A 14,411-nucleotide genomic window follows, 5' to 3' on the forward strand; every position below is an offset into this window, starting at 1 on the left:
AGAAAGAAGCATGAAGAAAAAAAAATGTATATGGAGTTGCTGACATGAGTGCAATCTACAAAGCCGTTGAGGCTGATCCTCATGGGAGGATTATTGCACCAGGACCCTTAGCACTTTTAAAATGCCATTCAATGCCACGGGCTAGATGTAAACTGCAGATGACCATGTTGTGGTAGTTACCATGGATACCCAAGTGATGGGGGAGCTAACACATAGGCCCAACAGATTCCAAGAAGGCCAGAATCACCAGCGGCACCACCATCGATTGTCAGGTCACCCGGATTCAGCAAATACCAGAGTCCAAAATGATGCAGGTTTATACTGTTAATTTTCAGTTTATCGTTACAGTTGGTGTTATTCCATGTCGGAAGGGACGCAGCTACAGCCAGTGGGGTAACTAGAGACAGGCAGGCAGCTATGTGCAACAAAGGTAGGCGTGTTGTTTTCATATGCAGATCTGAAATATTGTCTTATATGCAAGAGGAGGAGTGATGGGGGTTCAGGCAAAAGCCAGGCTATGGATTGCATTGCTAAATGCTCCATCAGAGTGCAATGGTCGCCTGTCCTTTTTTTAAGTGATGATGTGGGTTTAGCCTGTGCTGTATGTATGTATGGGTGGCTGACTGCCACCCACCCAGAGAGTGTATGGGAGGCTGGTTGGCTGCCAGCCTTCCTTCCATTCCTATGAGTAATGTGAGTGCTCATGAAGGGGACATGGTTGGGTCCACCCCTTTCCCGGTTATCCCCTCTAGGCCTTTTGGCTTAGATCAAGTGTAAAAAAAGAAAGGATCTTGCGACAGATCGCATCCTGAGGCACGTTTTTTTTTGTGTGAATACTTGCACTTGGGTGACTTGTGAGCACATACTGATACATACGTTCCCTATCTGGGGACCATAAATTAAATGGATTTTTGAGAAAGGGAGCTGATTTGGAAGCTTGCTTCTGTCGCCCTATGCATTGACCCGATGTGGCAGTATATTCGGGTAGTGAACAGTGCACCACCCCATTCCAGTGTTAAACAAGAAAGATTCTCATTTAATCCTCCGTGGGTGAGAATTTGAGTTTGAGAATTGGAGACCAAAATGATGAGTTGCACTGACTGGTTTATGAACGTCTATTCATTTAGCGTTTTAATGACCATGTTTGCACACTGATTGGTGTAAAAAAATAAAATAAAACTAAATAATAATAATCTAGCACACCTGTGCAGGTTTGACATGACATGACAGGTAGCTGTCTTGTGGGTGGTGCTGAATCCTGTTAAATGACGTGAGGGTCTCATGCCTATACACAAGGGTGTGTCATTGCTGTTGCTTGACCATGCATTGGTATCTGTGGTCAGTGAATGATAAAAACAAAATTTACCATCCATTGATGGATGGGAAATCCGCCATGAGGCATTTGTTTTTAGAAACTGCTGCTCACAACCAATGTTGCAATGGAGTGCCTCCATCTGCTGGTGGTATTGGAAAGGCATTAGTGCTATGACAGGGTCTGAAGAAGAAGAAGAAGAAGAAGAAGACAGAAAAAAATATATATAAAAAGAAAAAGAGAGAGAGAGAGAGAGAGAGAGACTGACTTAGTGAGCGAGTGAGTGAGAGAGTGAGAGTGAGTGAGAGTGAATGAGTGAGTGAGTGATTGAGTGAGTGAGTGAGTGAGTGAGAACAAATGAGTTAAAGCAAGTGAGTGAGAGAGATCGAATGAATGAAAGTCTGAATGACAGAAAGAAAAAAGGATGAAGAAAGAAGCATGGAGAAAAAAAAATGTATATGGAGTTGCTGACATGAGTGCAATCTACAAAGCCGTTGAGGCTGATCCTCATGGGAGGATTATTGCACCAGGACCCTTAGCACTTTTAAAATGCCATTCAATGCCACGGGCTAGATGTAAACTGCAGATGACCATGTTGTGGTAGTTACCATGGATACCCAAGTGATGTGTGAGCTAACACATAGGCCCAACAGATTCCAAGAAGGCCAGAATCACCAGCGGCACCACCATCGATTGTCAGGTCACCCGGATTCAGCAAATACCAGAGTCCAAAATGATGCAGGTTTATACTGTTAATTTTCAGTTTATCGTTACAGTTGGTGTTATTCCATGTCGGAAGGGACGCAGCTACAGCCAGTGGGGTAACTAGAGACAGGCAGGCAGCTATGTGCAACAAAGGTAGGCGTGTTGTTTTCATATGCAGATCTGAAATATTGTCTTATATGCAAGAGGAGGAGTGATGGGGGTTCAGGCAAAAGCCAGGCTATGGATTGCATTGCTAAATGCTCCATCAGAGTGCAATGGTCGCCTGTCCTTTTTTTAAGTGATGATGTGGGTTTAGCCTGTGCTGTATGTATGTATGGGTGGCTGACTGCCACCCACCCAGAGAGTGTATGGGAGGCTGGTTGGCTGCCAGCCTTCCTTCCATTCCTATGAGTAATGTGAGTGCTCATGAAGGGGACATGGTTGGGTCCACCCCTTTCCCGGTTATCCCCTCTAGGCCTTTTGGCTTAGATCAAGTGTAAAAAAAGAAAGGATCTTGCGACAGATCGCATCCTGAGGCACGTTTTTTTTTGTGTGAATACTTGCACTTGGGTGACTTGTGAGCACATACTGATACATACGTTCCCTATCTGGGGACCATAAATTAAATGGATTTTTGAGAAAGGGAGCTGATTTGGAAGCTTGCTTCTGTCGCCCTATGCATTGACCCGATGTGGCAGTATATTTGGGTAGTGAACAGTGCACCACCCCATTCCAGTGTTAAACAAGAAAGATTCTCATTTAATCCTCCGTGGGTGAGAATTTGAGTTTGAGAATTGGAGACCAAAATGATGAGTTGCACTGACTGGTTTATGAACGTCTATTCATTTAGCGTTTTAATGACCATGTTTGCACACTGATTGGTGTAAAAAAATAAAATAAAACTAAATAATAATAATCTAGCACACCTGTGCAGGTTTGACATGACATGACAGGTAGCTGTCTTGTGGGTGGTGCTGAATCCTGTTAAATGACGTGAGGGTCTCATGCCTATACACAAGGGTGTGTCATTGCTGTTGCTTGACCATGCATTGGTATCTGTGGTCAGTGAATGATAAAAACAAAATTTACCATCCATTGATGGATGGGAAATCCGCCATGAGGCATTTGTTTTTAGAAACTGCTGCTCACAACCAATGTTGCAATGGAGTGTCTCCATCTGCTGGTGGTATTGGAAAGGCATTAGTGCTATGACAGGGTCTGAAGAAGAAGAAGAAGAAGAAGACGGAAAAAAATATATATAAAAAGAAAAAGAGAGAGAGAGAGAGAGAGAGACTGACTTAGTGAGCGAGTGAGTGAGAGAGTGAGAGTGAGTGAGAGTGAATGAGTGAGTGAGTGAGTGAGTGATTGAGTGAGTGAGTGAGAACAAATGAGTTAAAGCAAGTGAGTGAGAGAGATCGAATGAATGAAAGTCTGAATGACAGAAAGAAAAAAGGATGAAGAAAGAAGCATGAAGAAAAAAAAATGTATATGGAGTTGCTGACATGAGTGCAATCTACAAAGCCGTTGAGGCTGATCCTCATGGGAGGATTATTGCACCAGGACCCTTAGCACTTTTAAAATGCCATTCAATGCCACGGGCTAGATGTAAACTGCAGATGACCATGTTGTGGTAGTTACCATGGATACCCAAGTGATGTGTGAGCTAACACATAGGCCCAACAGATTCCAAGAAGGCCAGAATCACCAGCGGCACCACCATCGATTGTCAGGTCACCCGGATTCAGCAAATACCAGAGTCCAAAATGATGCAGGTTTATACTGTTAATTTTCAGTTTATCGTTACAGTTGGTGTTATTCCATGTCGGAAGGGACGCAGCTACAGCCAGTGGGGTAACTAGAGACAGGCAGGCAGCTATGTGCAACAAAGGTAGGCGTGTTGTTTTCATATGCAGATCTGAAATATTGTCTTATATGCAAGAGGAGGAGTGATGGGGGTTCAGGCAAAAGCCAGGCTATGGATTGCATTGCTAAATGCTCCATCAGAGTGCAATGGTCGCCTGTCCTTTTTTTAAGTGATGATGTGGGTTTAGCCTGTGCTGTATGTATGTATGGGTGGCTGACTGCCACCCACCCAGAGAGTGTATGGGAGGCTGGTTGGCTGCCAGCCTTCCTTCCATTCCTATGAGTAATGTGAGTGCTCATGAAGGGGACATGGTTGGGTCCACCCCTTTCCCGGTTATCCCCTCTAGGCCTTTTGGCTTAGATCAAGTGTAAAAAAAGAAAGGATCTTGCGACAGATCGCATCCTGAGGCACGTTTTTTTTTGTGTGAATACTTGCACTTGGGTGACTTGTGAGCACATACTGATACATACGTTCCCTATCTGGGGACCATAAATTAAATGGATTTTTGAGAAAGGGAGCTGATTTGGAAGCTTGCTTCTGTCGCCCTATGCATTGACCCGATGTGGCAGTATATTCGGGTAGTGAACAGTGCACCACCCCATTCCAGTGTTAAACAAGAAAGATTCTCATTTAATCCTCCGTGGGTGAGAATTTGAGTTTGAGAATTGGAGACCAAAATGATGAGTTGCACTGACTGGTTTATGAACGTCTATTCATTTAGCGTTTTAATGACCATGTTTGCACACTGATTGGTGTAAAAAAATAAAATAAAACTAAATAATAATAATCTAGCACACCTGTGCAGGTTTGACATGACATGACAGGTAGCTGTCTTGTGGGTGGTGCTGAATCCTGTTAAATGACGTGAGGGTCTCATGCCTATACACAAGGGTGTGTCATTGCTGTTGCTTGACCATGCATTGGTATCTGTGGTCAGTGAATGATAAAAACAAAATTTACCATCCATTGATGGATGGGAAATCCGCCATGAGGCATTTGTTTTTAGAAACTGCTGCTCACAACCAATGTTGCAATGGAGTGTCTCCATCTGCTGGTGGTATTGGAAAGGCATTAGTGCTATGACAGGGTCTGAAGAAGAAGAAGAAGACGGAAAAAAATATATATAAAAAGAAAAAGAGAGAGAGAGAGAGAGAGACTGACTTAGTGAGCGAGTGAGTGAGAGAGTGAGAGTGAGTGAGAGTGAATGAGTGAGTGAGTGATTGAGTGAGTGAGTGAGTGAGTGAGTGAGAACAAATGAGTTAAAGCAAGTGAGTGAGAGAGATCGAATGAATGAAAGTCTGAATGACAGAAAGAAAAAAGGATGAAGAAAGAAGCATGAAGAAAAAAAAATGTATATGGAGTTGCTGACATGAGTGCAATCTACAAAGCCGTTGAGGCTGATCCTCATGGGAGGATTATTGCACCAGGACCCTTAGCACTTTTAAAATGCCATTCAATGCCACGGGCTAGATGTAAACTGCAGATGACCATGTTGTGGTAGTTACCATGGATACCCAAGTGATGTGTGAGCTAACACATAGGCCCAACAGATTCCAAGAAGGCCAGAATCACCAGCGGCACCACCATCGATTGTCAGGTCACCCGGATTCAGCAAATACCAGAGTCCAAAATGATGCAGGTTTATACTGTTAATTTTCAGTTTATCGTTACAGTTGGTGTTATTCCATGTCGGAAGGGACGCAGCTACAGCCAGTGGGGTAACTAGAGACAGGCAGGCAGCTATGTGCAACAAAGGTAGGCGTGTTGTTTTCATATGCAGATCTGAAATATTGTCTTATATGCAAGAGGAGGAGTGATGGGGGTTCAGGCAAAAGCCAGGCTATGGATTGCATTGCTAAATGCTCCATCAGAGTGCAATGGTCGCCTGTCCTTTTTTTAAGTGATGATGTGGGTTTAGCCTGTGCTGTATGTATGTATGGGTGGCTGACTGCCACCCACCCAGAGAGTGTATGGGAGGCTGGTTGGCTGCCAGCCTTCCTTCCATTCCTATGAGTAATGTGAGTGCTCATGAAGGGGACATGGTTGGGTCCACCCCTTTCCCGGTTATCCCCTCTAGGCCTTTTGGCTTAGATCAAGTGTAAAAAAAGAAAGGATCTTGCGACAGATCGCATCCTGAGGCACGTTTTTTTTTGTGTGAATACTTGCACTTGGGTGACTTGTGAGCACATACTGATACATACGTTCCCTATATGGGGACCATAAATTAAATGGATTTTTGAGAAAGGGAGCTGATTTGGAAGCTTGCTTCTGTCGCCCTATGCATTGACCCGATGTGGCAGTATATTCGGGTAGTGAACAGTGCACCACCCCATTCCAGTGTTAAACAAGAAAGATTCTCATTTAATCCTCCGTGGGTGAGAATTTGAGTTTGAGAATTGGAGACCAAAATGATGAGTTGCACTGACTGGTTTATGAACGTCTATTCATTTAGCGTTTTAATGACCATGTTTGCACACTGATTGGTGTAAAAAAATAAAATAAAACTAAATAATAATAATCTAGCACACCTGTGCAGGTTTGACATGACATGACAGGTAGCTGTCTTGTGGGTGGTGCTGAATCCTGTTAAATGACGTGAGGGTCTCATGCCTATACACAAGGGTGTGTCATTGCTGTTGCTTGACCATGCATTGGTATCTGTGGTCAGTGAATGATAAAAACAAAATTTACCATCCATTGATGGATGGGAAATCCGCCATGAGGCATTTGTTTTTAGAAACTGCTGCTCACAACCAATGTTGCAATGGAGTGTCTCCATCTGCTGGTGGTATTGGAAAGGCATTAGTGCTATGATAGGGTCTGAAGAAGAAGAAGAAGACGGAAAAAAATATATATAAAAAGAAAAAGAGAGAGAGAGAGAGAGAGAGACTGACTTAGTGAGCGAGTGAGTGAGAGAGTGAGAGTGAGTGAGAGTGAATGAGTGAGTGAGTGATTGAGTGAGTGAGTGAGTGAGTGAGAACAAATGAGTTAAAGCAAGTGAGTGAGAGAGATCGAATGAATGAAAGTCTGAATGACAGAAAGAAAAAAGGATGAAGAAAGAAGCATGAAGAAAAAAAAATGTATATGGAGTTGCTGACATGAGTGCAATCTACAAAGCCGTTGAGGCTGATCCTCATGGGAGGATTATTGCACCAGGACCCTTAGCACTTTTAAAATGCCATTCAATGCCACGGGCTAGATGTAAACTGCAGATGACCATGTTGTGGTAGTTACCATGGATACCCAAGTGATGTGTGAGCTAACACATAGGCCCAACAGATTCCAAGAAGGCCAGAATCACCAGCGGCACCACCATCGATTGTCAGGTCACCCGGATTCAGCAAATACCAGAGTCCAAAATGATGCAGGTTTATACTGTTAATTTTCAGTTTATCGTTACAGTTGGTGTTATTCCATGTCGGAAGGGACGCAGCTACAGCCAGTGGGGTAACTAGAGACAGGCAGGCAGCTATGTGCAACAAAGGTAGGCGTGTTGTTTTCATATGCAGATCTGAAATATTGTCTTATATGCAAGAGGAGGAGTGATGGGGGTTCAGGCAAAAGCCAGGCTATGGATTGCATTGCTAAATGCTCCATCAGAGTGCAATGGTCGCCTGTCCTTTTTTTAAGTGATGATGTGGGTTTAGCCTGTGCTGTACGTATGTATGGGTGGCTGACTGCCACCCACCCAGAGAGTGTATGGGAGGCTGGTTGGCTGCCAGCCTTCCTTCCATTCCTATGAGTAATGTGAGTGCTCATGAAGGGGACATGGTTGGGTCCACCCCTTTCCCGGTTATCCCCTCTAGGCCTTTTGGCTTAGATCAAGTGTAAAAAAAGAAAGGATCTTGCGACAGATCGCATCCTGAGGCACGTTTTTTTTTTTGTGTGAATACTTGCACTTGGGTGACTTGTGAGCACATACTGATACATACGTTCCCTATCTGGGGACCATAAATTAAATGGATTTTTGAGAAAGGGAGCTGATTTGGAAGCTTGCTTCTGTCGCCCTATGCATTGACCCGATGTGGCAGTATATTCGGGTAGTGAACAGTGCACCACCCCATTCCAGTGTTAAACAAGAAAGATTCTCATTTAATCCTCCGTGGGTGAGAATTTGAGTTTGAGAATTGGAGACCAAAATGATGAGTTGCACTGACTGGTTTATGAACGTCTATTCATTTAGCGTTTTAATGACCATGTTTGCACACTGATTGGTGTAAAAAAATAAAATAAAACTAAATAATAATAATCTAGCACACCTGTGCAGGTTTGACATGACATGACAGGTAGCTGTCTTGTGGGTGGTGCTGAATCCTGTTAAATGACGTGAGGGTCTCATGCCTATACACAAGGGTGTGTCATTGCTGTTGCTTGACCATGCATTGGTATCTGTGGTCAGTGAATGATAAAAACAAAATTTACCATCCATTGATGGATGGGAAATCCGCCATGAGGCATTTGTTTTTAGAAACTGCTGCTCACAACCAATGTTGCAATGGAGTGTCTCCATCTGCTGGTGGTATTGGAAAGGCATTAGTGCTATGACAGGGTCTGAAGAAGAAGAAGAAGAAGAAGAAGAAGACGGAAAAAAATATATATAAAAAGAAAAAGAGAGAGAGAGAGAGAGAGACTGACTTAGTGAGCGAGTGAGTGAGAGAGTGAGAGTGAGTGAGAGTGAATGAGTGAGTGATTGAGTGAGTGAGTGAGTGAGAACAAATGAGTTAAAGCAAGTGAGTGAGAGAGATCGAATGAATGAAAGTCTGAATGACAGAAAGAAAAAAGGATGAAGAAAGAAGCATGAAGAAAAAAAAATGTATATGGAGTTGCTGACATGAGTGCAATCTACAAAGCCGTTGAGGCTGATCCTCATGGGAGGATTATTGCACCAGGACCCTTAGCACTTTTAAAATGCCATTCAATGCCACGGGCTAGATGTAAACTGCAGATGACCATGTTGTGGTAGTTACCATGGATACCCAAGTGATGTGTGAGCTAACACATAGGCCCAACAGATTCCAAGAAGGCCAGAATCACCAGCGGCACCACCATCGATTGTCAGGTCACCCGGATTCAGCAAATACCAGAGTCCAAAATGATGCAGGTTTATACTGTTAATTTTCAGTTTATCGTTACAGTTGGTGTTATTCCATGTCGGAAGGGACGCAGCTACAGCCAGTGGGGTAACTAGAGACAGGCAGGCAGCTATGTGCAACAAAGGTAGGCGTGTTGTTTTCATATGCAGATCTGAAATATTGTCTTATATGCAAGAGGAGGAGTGATGGGGGTTCAGGCAAAAGCCAGGCTATGGATTGCATTGCTAAATGCTCCATCAGAGTGCAATGGTCGCCTGTCCTTTTTTTAAGTGATGATGTGGGTTTAGCCTGTGCTGTATGTATGTATGGGTGGCTGACTGCCACCCACCCAGAGAGTGTATGGGAGGCTGGTTGGCTGCCAGCCTTCCTTCCATTCCTATGAGTAATGTGAGTGCTCATGAAGGGGACATGGTTGGGTCCACCCCTTTCCCAGTTATCCCCTCTAGGCCTTTTGGCTTAGATCAAGTGTAAAAAAAGAAAGGATCTTGCGACAGATCGCATCCTGAGGCATGTTTTTTTTTGTGTGAATACTTGCACTTGGGTGACTTGTGAGCACATACTGATACATACGTTCCCTATCTGGGGACCATAAATTAAATGGATTTTTGAGAAAGGGAGCTGATTTGGAAGCTTGCTTCTGTCGCCCTATGCATTGACCCGATGTGGCAGTATATTCGGGTAGTGAACAGTGCACCACCCCATTCCAGTGTTAAACAAGAAAGATTCTCATTTAATCCTCCGTGGGTGAGAATTTGAGTTTGAGAATTGGAGACCAAAATGATGAGTTGCACTGACTGGTTTATGAACGTCTATTCATTTAGCGTTTTAATGACCATGTTTGCACACTGATTGGTGTAAAAAAATAAAATAAAACTAAATAATAATAATCTAGCACACCTGTGCAGGTTTGACATGACATGACAGGTAGCTGTCTTGTGGGTGGTGCTGAATCCTGTTAAATGACGTGAGGGTCTCATGCCTATACACAAGGGTGTGTCATTGCTGTTGCTTGACCATGCATTGGTATCTGTGGTCAGTGAATGATAAAAACAAAATTTACCATCCATTGATGGATGGGAAATCCGCCATGAGGCATTTGTTTTTAGAAACTGCTGCTCACAACCAATGTTGCAATGGAGTGTCTCCATCTGCTGGTGGTATTGGAAAGGCATTAGTGCTATGACAGGGTCTGAAGAAGAAGAAGAAGAAGAAGAAGAAGAAGACGGAAAAAAATATATATAAAAAGAAAAAGAGAGAGAGAGAGAGAGAGACTGACTTAGTGAGCGAGTGAGTGAGAGAGTGAGAGTGAGTGAGAGTGAATGAGTGAGTGAGTGATTGAGTGAGTGAGTGAGTGAGTGAGAACAAATGAGTTAAAGCAAGTGAGTGAGAGAGATCGAATGAATGAAAGTCTGAATGACAGAAAGAAAAAAGGATGAAGAAAGAAGCATGAAGAAAAAAAAATGTATATGGAGTTGCTGACATGAGTGCAATCTACAAAGCCGTTGAGGCTGATCCTCATGGGAGGATTATTGCACCAGGACCCTTAGCACTTTTAAAATGCCATTCAATGCCACGGGCTAGATGTAAACTGCAGATGACCATGTTGTGGTAGTTACCATGGATACCCAAGTGATGTGTGAGCTAACACATAGGCCCAACAGATTCCAAGAAGGCCAGAATCACCAGCGGCACCACCATCGATTGTCAGGTCACCCGGATTCAGCAAATACCAGAGTCCAAAATGATGCAGGTTTATACTGTTAATTTTCAGTTTATCGTTACAGTTGGTGTTATTCCATGTCGGAAGGGACGCAGCTACAGCCAGTGGGGTAACTAGAGACAGGCAGGCAGCTATGTGCAACAAAGGTAGGCGTGTTGTTTTCATATGCAGATCTGAAATATTGTCTTATATGCAAGAGGAGGAGTGATGGGGGTTCAGGCAAAAGCCAGGCTATGGATTGCATTGCTAAATGCTCCATCAGAGTGCAATGGTCGCCTGTCCTTTTTTTAAGTGATGATGTGGGTTTAGCCTGTGCTGTATGTATGTATGGGTGGCTGACTGCCACCCACCCAGAGAGTGTATGGGAGGCTGGTTGGCTGCCAGCCTTCCTTCCATTCCTATGAGTAATGTGAGTGCTCATGAAGGGGACATGGTTGGGTCCACCCCTTTCCCGGTTATCCCCTCTAGGCCTTTTGGCTTAGATCAAGTGTAAAAAAAGAAAGGATCTTGCGACAGATCGCATCCTGAGGCACGTTTTTTTTTGTGTGAATACTTGCACTTGGGTGACTTGTGAGCACATACTGATACATACGTTCCCTATCTGGGGACCATAAATTAAATGGATTTTTGAGAAAGGGAGCTGATTTGGAAGCTTGCTTCTGTCGCCCTATGCATTGACCCGATGTGGCAGTATATTCGGGTAGTGAACAGTGCACCACCCCATTCCAGTGTTAAACAAGAAAGATTCTCATTTAATCCTCCGTGGGTGAGAATTTGAGTTTGAGAATTGGAGACCAAAATGATGAGTTGCACTGACTGGTTTATGAACGTCTATTCATTTAGCGTTTTAATGACCATGTTTGCACACTGATTGGTGTAAAAAAATAAAATAAAACTAAATAATAATAATCTAGCACACCTGTGCAGGTTTGACATGACATGACAGGTAGCTGTCTTGTGGGTGGTGCTGAATCCTGTTAAATGACGTGAGGGTCTCATGCCTATACACAAGGGTGTGTCATTGCTGTTGCTTGACCATGCATTGGTATCTGTGGTCAGTGAATGATAAAAACAAAATTTACCATCCATTGATGGATGGGAAATCCGCCATGAGGCATTTGTTTTTAGAAACTGCTGCTCACAACCAATGTTGCAATGGAGTGTCTCCATCTGCTGGTGGTATTGGAAAGGCATTAGTGCTATGACAGGGTCTGAAGAAGAAGAAGAAGACGGAAAAAAATATATATAAAAAGAAAAAGAGAGAGAGAGAGAGAGAGAGACTGACTTAGTGAGCGAGTGAGTGAGAGAGTGAGAGTGAGTGAGAGTGAATGAGTGAGTGAGTGATTGAGTGAGTGAGTGAGTGAGAACAAATGAGTTAAAGCAAGTGAGTGAGAGAGATCGAATGAATGAAAGTCTGAATGACAGAAAGAAAAAAGGATGAAGAAAGAAGCATGAAGAAAAAAAAATGTATATGGAGTTGCTGACATGAGTGCAATCTACAAAGCCGTTGAGGCTGATCCTCATGGGAGGATTATTGCACCAGGACCCTTAGCACTTTTAAAATGCCATTCAATGCCACGGGCTAGATGTAAACTGCAGATGACCATGTTGTGGTAGTTACCATGGATACCCAAGTGATGTGTGAGCTAACACATAGGCCCAACAGATTCCAAGAAGGCCAGAATCACCAGCGGCACCACCATCGATTGTCAGGTCACCCGGATTCAGCAAATACCAGAGTCCAAAATGATGCAGGTTTATACTGTTAATTTTCAGTTTATCGTTACAGTTGGTGTTATTCCATGTCGGAAGGGACGCAGCTACAGCCAGTGGGGTAACTAGAGACAGGCAGGCAGCTATGTGCAACAAAGGTAGGCGTGTTGTTTTCATATGCAGATCTGAAATATTGTCTTATATGCAAGAGGAGGAGTGATGGGGGTTCAGGCAAAAGCCAGGCTATGGATTGCATTGCTAAATGCTCCATCAGAGTGCAATGGTCGCCTGTCCTTTTTTTAAGTGATGATGTGGGTTTAGCCTGTGCTGTATGTATGTATGTATGGGTGGCTGACTGCCACCCACCCAGAGAGTGTATGGGAGGCTGGTTGGCTGCCAGCCTTCCTTCCATTCCTATGAGTAATGTGAGTGCTCATGAAGGGGACATGGTTGGGTCCACCCCTTTCCCGGTTATCCCCTCTAGGCCTTTTGGCTTAGATCAAGTGTAAAAAAAGAAAGGATCTTGCGACAGATCGCATCCTGAGGCACGTTTTTTTTTGTGTGAATACTTGCACTTGGGTGACTTGTGAGCACATACTGATACATACGTTCCCTATCTGGGGACCATAAATTAAATGGATTTTTGAGAAAGGGAGCTGATTTGGAAGCTTGCTTCTGTCGCCCTATGCATTGACCCGATGTGGCAGTATATTCGGGTAGTGAACAGTGCACCACCCCATTCCAGTGTTAAACAAGAAAGATTCTCATTTAATCCTCCGTGGGTGAGAATTTGAGTTTGAGAATTGGAGACCAAAATGATGAGTTGCACTGACTGGTTTATGAACGTCTATTCATTTAGCGTTTTAATGACCATGTTTGCACACTGATTGGTGTAAAAAAATAAAATAAAACTAAATAATAATAATCTAGCACACCTGTGCAGGTTTGACATGACATGACAGGTAGCTGTCTTGTGGGTGGTGCTGAATCCTGTTAAATGACGTGAGGGTCTCATGCCTATACACAAGGGTGTGTCATTGCTGTTGCTTGACCATGCATTGGTATCTGTGGTCAGTGAATGATAAAAACAAAATTTACCATCCATTGATGGATGGGAAAGCCGCCATGAGGCATTTGTTTTTAGAAACTGCTGCTCACAACCAATGTTGCAATGGAGTGTCTCCATCTGCTGGTGGTATTGGAAAGGCATTAGTGCTATGACAGGGTCTGAAGAAGAAGAAGAAGAAGAAGAAGACGGAAAAAAATATATATAAAAAGAAAAAGAGAGAGAGAGAGAGAGAGACTGACTTAGTGAGCGAGTGAGTGAGAGAGTGAGAGTGAGTGAGAGTGAATGAGTGAGTGATTGAGTGAGTGAGTGAGTGAGAACAAATGAGTTAAAGCAAGTGAGTGAGAGAGATCGAATGAATGAAAGTCTGAATGACAGAAAGAAAAAAGGATGAAGAAAGAAGCATGAAGAAAAAAAAATGTATATGGAGTTGCTGACATGAGTGCAATCTACAAAGCCGTTGAGGCTGATCCTCATGGGAGGATTATTGCACCAGGACCCTTAGCACTTTTAAAATGCCATTCAATGCCACGGGCTAGATGTAAACTGCAGATGACCATGTTGTGGTAGTTACCATGGATACCCAAGTGATGTGTGAGCTAACACATAGGCCCAACAGATTCCAAGAAGGCCAGAATCACCAGCGGCACCACCATCGATTGTCAGGTCACCCGGATTCAGCAAATACCAGAGTCCAAAATGATGCAGGTTTATACTGTTAATTTTCAGTTTATCGTTACAGTTGGTGTTATTCCATGTCGGAAGGGACGCAGCTACAGCCAGTGGGGTAACTAGAGACAGGCAGGCAGCTATGTGCAACAAAGGTAGGCGTGTTGTTTTCATATGCAGATCTGAAATATTGTCTTATATGCAAGAGGAGGAGTGATGGGGGTTCAGGCAAAAGCCAGGCTATGGATTGCATTGCTAAATGCTCCATC

The 14,411-nt window shown here is 43.6% G+C and overlaps 8 pseudogenes; all 8 read left to right on the plus strand.

Annotated features, from left to right (window-relative positions):
• Nucleotides 1–741: 741 nt before the first annotated feature.
• LOC130289050 (U2 spliceosomal RNA) lies at nt 742–1,005 on the plus strand (annotated as a pseudogene).
• Nucleotides 1,006–2,481: 1,476 nt separating this feature from the next.
• LOC130289635 (U2 spliceosomal RNA) lies at nt 2,482–2,745 on the plus strand (annotated as a pseudogene).
• Nucleotides 2,746–4,216: 1,471 nt separating this feature from the next.
• On the plus strand, nt 4,217–4,480 carry LOC130289051 (U2 spliceosomal RNA; annotated as a pseudogene).
• Nucleotides 4,481–5,947: 1,467 nt separating this feature from the next.
• Nucleotides 5,948–6,211, plus strand: LOC130289224 (U2 spliceosomal RNA; annotated as a pseudogene).
• A 1,465-nt stretch (nt 6,212–7,676) lies between these two features.
• LOC130289160 (U2 spliceosomal RNA) lies at nt 7,677–7,942 on the plus strand (annotated as a pseudogene).
• A 1,467-nt stretch (nt 7,943–9,409) lies between these two features.
• Nucleotides 9,410–9,673, plus strand: LOC130289073 (U2 spliceosomal RNA; annotated as a pseudogene).
• Nucleotides 9,674–11,151: 1,478 nt separating this feature from the next.
• LOC130289052 (U2 spliceosomal RNA) lies at nt 11,152–11,415 on the plus strand (annotated as a pseudogene).
• Nucleotides 11,416–12,880: 1,465 nt separating this feature from the next.
• On the plus strand, nt 12,881–13,144 carry LOC130289053 (U2 spliceosomal RNA; annotated as a pseudogene).
• Nucleotides 13,145–14,411: the final 1,267 nt, after the last annotated feature.

The sequence above is a fragment of the Hyla sarda genome, chromosome 8, assembly GCF_029499605.1.
Source record: "Hyla sarda isolate aHylSar1 chromosome 8, aHylSar1.hap1, whole genome shotgun sequence".
NCBI lineage: Eukaryota > Metazoa > Chordata > Amphibia > Anura > Hylidae > Hyla > Hyla sarda.